Source organism: Salvelinus namaycush, chromosome 39, assembly GCF_016432855.1.
Source record: "Salvelinus namaycush isolate Seneca chromosome 39, SaNama_1.0, whole genome shotgun sequence".
Taxonomy (NCBI): Eukaryota; Metazoa; Chordata; class Actinopteri; order Salmoniformes; family Salmonidae; genus Salvelinus; species Salvelinus namaycush.
The window spans coordinates 6,117,835-6,123,834 of NC_052345.1; positions in this window are offsets into that span (position 1 = coordinate 6,117,835).

The following is a 6,000-nucleotide window of genomic DNA, read 5'->3' on the forward strand; positions in this document are numbered from 1 at the left end:
CTGAGAGTTTGTTTAATATCCTACTGATTGCGTGAGCGATAAGCCTCATGCAACATGTTGGATAAAGCAATTTCACAATTTTGTCTGTTTTTAATCTTTGCTATGCTGTAACAAATGCTTCACAATGTTTTTCGTTAGAACAGATTTTCAGGTATTATAATTTATTTCGTGTTTTTTTACACTGTTCCAAACGGTCAGAAATGTTATGATCTAAAAGCACCTGTTTGTTACACATAATACGCTGCGAACGCAACTCCTGTACCCTGATTTTTCTTGATCTCCTTATTGTTATTATTACTATTATGATCATCATTATAATAAGTAATGTCATTATCATTAGTAGACTTAGTATAGTAGCCTTGTATAACCACCATCGAGCTGTAAGCCTAAGAGCGCGTCCTGTTTAGCTGACTTAATACCGTAACTTAGGCCTTTGCGTCACGTAAAGAGAGCAAGTGTTGAGGGGATGTTTTTCCTAAACAAATGAGGGATTTCGGTAACATGCATAACTTTTCAAGTAAGGAACTAGAAATGTGTGTAATTATGTTGCAGCTTCAGCACCACGGACAGCACGATAAACACTGTCGCTGCGTTATCTATGGTCCCTGGTCGCTGCAGCAGGGAGGAGAGAGACAACATGTACCAATCACATAGGCACTACTAGCTGTCACCACAAGTCCGAGCCAGGCCCAAATCAATTGCTGTCGGCTCCCTTGAGTCGTTTTTGTGTCTTAATTATTTAATCAATGAGTGTGCTTAAAGTATCAGACAATCTCAGTGCATATAGTTGATTTTATTAAAACATATCGGTTGTTTTATATATGGAAAAATACACGTTTTGAAATTTGATTCGAACTCTCCGACAATATTTGTTGGGTTCAGGGACAGCCTTGTAGGCTTACCCGGTATTGAGGGCTTATTTGTTGGGGTCGGGGACAGCCTTGTAGGCTTACCCGGTATTGAGGGCTTATTTGTTGGGGTCGGGGACAGCCTTGTAGGCTTACCCGGTATTGAGGGCTTATTTGTTGGGGTCGGGGACAGCCTTGTAGGCTTACCCGTATTGAGGGCTTATTTGTTGGGGTCGGGGACAGCCTTGTAGGCTTACCCGGTATTGAGGGCTTATTTGTTGGGGTCGGGGACAGCCTTGTAGGCTTACCCGGTATTGAGGGCTTATTTGTTGGGGTCGGGGACAGCCTTGTAGGCTTACCCAGTATTGAAGGCTTATTTGTTGGGGTCGGGGACAGCCTTGCAGGCTTACCCAGTATTGAAGGCTGGACTTGACAATCTCCAAATGTCATTCAACTTGTTGGTGTTTTTTAACATATGTCTCTTTCCATTCATCAAATGGCCGCTGCACAGTTTGGATTGACTGATTATAGTTAAATCAGTTTTAAAAAGTACTTATACTGTAGGCCTATGTAACTTCATATAGCCACCCAGGAGAAAGGCACACGGACACCCACACTTCAGGTCGACTTGGTTTATAACTGCAGGAAAAGATATCAAACAGTGATGACAGGCATTGACAGAACGGTCACAGCCACACGATCACTGGTTAAGTAGGACACAATATATCTTTCAGATATGAGCAACAGTAATGATACATCCCCTAAATACAGAGGACAAGTACAACAGTGGAGGCTGCTGAGGGGAGGACGGCTCATAATAACAGCTGGAATGGAATTAATGGAATGGCATCAAACACGGCTGTCTTATTCCCTGTCCTCGAGCTGACGGAATAACTCGAGAGTTTCCCCTTTTCAATCCGCATAGGATAAACATGGTTTTATGGTAAATTAACAAAGATGTAAACAACTATTTCACTGCTGCTGTATTCAACCTTTTCTGGCCCATGGTGTTGCATGTGAATGTTTATCCTTTTAAGCTTGGAAAAGAGACCCTTAAACCCAGACTTGGAGCTTACAACCAATCCACTGAATAGCAGGCTAGTGATTGCTTTGCAACACTGATTACTTACAAACCACTCATTGTAAAAAATTTAAAAAAGCGATTTCCAACTTGTTGTGTAATGTTTATATCCAATGGCCGATAAGCACTGATATGTTTTATCTATCATTTCTCTTCATATGACAAGGATTGAAAAGGATTTGCCAGTAGATTTGACTTGATTCATGATGACTGCTGGTCTAGCTTGCTAGCTAAGATTTTGAAACTATGACATTATCAGTCCAATCAAAGCTACGGTAGATATAACGTGATTTGACAATTTTATCTGTGGCCAATGACCTGGACCTTGGGCACTTCTAATGTAAGTCTATGGCAGCACCGAAGGGGCTTGAATTTTCGAGTACTCCCCATAAATTTTACGGTGACAGTGTCCCCATGAGTGACAGAACACTAAGCCAATCACACCGCAACTAGAGAACATTACCAACCCCTACTCTCTGTATTTTCCGCTGGCTGCCCCACCACCACAAAACACATGCATTTTGGAGCTGCCTTAAGAAAGCAAAAAAGAGACCATGTTTGTATGCAGACTTATTAACTCAATTATTTATTTATTTTTACATTGTTTGCAAACTGATATGTGACACGTATTAATGCCAAAATAACATGCAAAACAGGCAACAACAAACAAAACCATTTAATTTCTTTTGCTAAACGGCTCTGCCCCACCTGCCCTGAATGACAGGTCGCCACTGTGAAATAGGCTTGAAATACATTAACGGCAACATAAATATATACATAGGCACATTCTCTAAGGACTTTTGGATTTATGAACCGGTTTTCAAAAGACACCATTGTGTTATAAAGTTTTAAGGCGCTGCATCTTAGTGCAAGAGGCGTCACTGCAGTCCCTGGTTCAAATCCAGGCTGCATCACATCCGGCCGTGATTGGGAGACCCATAGATAGGCCAGCAAACAATTGGCCCAGCGTCGTCCGGGTTTGGCTGGGGTAGGCCGTCATTGTAAATACGAATTTGTTCTTAACTGACTTGCCTGGTAAAATCAATTTTAAAAATTGTTTTTCCGCCGTTATTCAAATGACATTTTCACGCAGCGTAGAGTATAATTTTGAACTCACTTGAAAACAATAATGCAATTATTCATTGCATTGTGATGCTGTAGGCTAGTCTAGGTAGGTAATTATATTGTCCCAAAACAAGATCAATAAGGGTGCTTTTTGAGCCGTCTCATGTCTTCACTGCTCTTTCGTGCGCAATGATGCACCTGGCCTCTCTGCTGCCTATCAGCTATTCCTATTTGTTCTTGTGGACTCATATTACAACTGATGCAGCTTTGATGCTTTTACATGTGGTATGATGGCTAGTTAGCCTATTACAGATCTGGACAAACGATCCACCTACCACTATTGTCACTATGAATGGTGGATACAACTCTCCTTCCGTGGCCTCCAATTGCTCTTAAATACAAGTAAAACTAAATGCATGCTCTTCAACCGATCGCTGCCTGCTCCTGCCCGCCTGTCCAACATCACTACTCTGGACGGCTCTGACTTAGAATATGTGGACAACTACAAATACCTAGGTGTCTGGTTAGACTGTAAACTCTCCTTCCAGACTCACATCAAACATCTCCAATCCAAAGTTAAATCTAGAATTGGCTTCCTATTCCGCAACAAAGCATCCTTCACTCATGCTGCCAAACATACCCTTGTAAAACTGACCATCCTACCAATCCTCGACTTCGGTGATGTCATTTACAAAATAGCCTCCAAAACACTACTCAATAAATTGGATGCAGTCTATCACAGTGCCATCCGTTTTGTCACCAAAGCCCCATATACTACCCACCACTGCGACCTGTACACTCTCGTTGGCTGGCCCTCGCTTCATACTCGTCGCCAAACCCACTGGCTCCAGGTCATCTACAAAACCCTGCTAGGTAAAGTCCCCCCTTATCTCAGCTCGCTGGTCACCATAGCAGCACCCACCTGTAGCACGCGCTCCAGCAGGTATATCTCTCTGGTCACCCCCAAAACCAATTCTTCCTTTGGCCGCCTCTCCTTCCAGTTCTCTGCTGCCAATGACTGGAATGAACTACAAAAATCTCTGAAACTGGAAACACTTATCTCCCTCACTAGCTTTAAGCACCAGCTGTCAGAGCAGCTCATAGATTACTGCACCTGTACATAGCCCATCTATAATTTAGCCCAAACTACTACCTCTTTACCTACTGTATTTATTTATTTATTTTGCTCCTTTGCACCCCATTATTTCTATCTCTACTTTGCACTTTCTTCCACTGCAAACCAACCATTCCAGTTTTTTTTTTTTACGTGCTATATTGTATTTACTTCGCCACCATGGCCTTTTTTATATTTTTATTTATTTATATATATATTTTGTTTGCCTTCACCTCCCTTATCTCACCTCACTTGCTCACATTGTATATAGACTTATTTTTCACTGTATTATTGACTGTATGTTTGTTTTACTCCATGTGTAACTATGTGTTGTTGTATGTGTCGAACTGCTTTGCTTTATCTTGGCCAGGTCGCAATTGTAAATGAGAACGTGTTCTCAATTTGCCTACCTGGTTAAATAAAGGTGAAATAAAATAAATAAATTTAAAAAAAATAGATTGCAGGATATACCGTTTAGACTGGTAAACTATATTGACCTGTGGTATAGTTAAGCAATAAGGCCCAAGGGGGTGTGGTATGGTATATGGCCAATATACCATGGCTAAGGGCTGTTCTTATGCAATGGAGACAGCCCTTAGCCGTAGTATATTGGCCTATACCACAAACCCCAGAGGTGCCTTATTGCTATTATAAACTGGTTACCAACGTATTTAAAGCAGTAAATAGAAATGTTTCATCATACCTGTGTTATAGAGTCTGATATACCACGGCTTGTCAGGCAATAAGCATTCAGGTCTCGAACCACCCAGTTTATAATTAAAGTTAGCACATGGAAAAGCATAGTGCAGGAAAGTACCAAAATACCTTAATATAGGTGAGACCTATGCAAGCAGCTGAGGAAATGTTTCTAGGATGGAAGAAATGTTCTAGTAAAACCTACAGATAGTGAATTTAAACCAGGGGGGAATGCATTACCCTCCCCTGTGCCCAATAAAACCCAGAGCAAAAAAAAAAAAAGTTTGACAACCCTCCCCTATTTTGGACCACCCCTCTCCCCGGTAAAATGCCATCTTGTCCCTTACTTCTCAACTAAATACATTTTGGGGGGGATTCTAACAAGGCTACAATGTTTGGTTTATTGTGTGAACAGTCGCAGAGATTATATTTGGTGATCAATGCAGATTATGCTACTTTGATGCATAGCCTATACTGTAGATCAGATCAAGGAACCAAGACACAACACTGCCCCTACGGCTCCGCAATGAATGATACACCGTGTCTCACTTTTCAGGAAGTAAAAGTTTTTCAAATGCCCGAGTGTATTACAAGGTCCTGGCCCCTTTGTGCCGAAAAACGACAACACTGCGCTCTGTATCTACTGTCTCTGCAGAGAGTATAGACCATTAAGCCCATGAATCGGGACACAACCTACATGTCAGATGCAATTCTTGACAAATGTGTACATTTGACAATTGTGACTGCTGTGACTATTGTTATGACTACTGTCAGAGAAAGGGCACAGCCCTCTAGTGACTGCTATTATCTTAACAATTTTTTATTGTACATTTTTGTATTTTATTTGTGTACTGCCTTTTATTTTATGTTCCGTTTCGTTAGTTTTTTTCTCTGTTTTGCTCTTTATTGCCATATTGTTTTTGTTGGTCTGATCATTGTTTCCTCTAAATTAACTATTTAAGAAAATCTTTATATTACCTTGAATACATTCTCTCTTTTTCTTTCTTCTTCTTCTTTCTTTTCCGTTCTATTTAGCTCTTCTTTCAACAATCTGATTTCCTTTTCATATTCCTCTTTATTACGTCTAATTTCCTCCTCCAGTTTTTGTTCCTTCTGTATTGATATCCTATATTTTTCCTTATTTATATCTACATTAGACTTACAGAAGCAAAATATGATAAGAGTGATGATTGTTG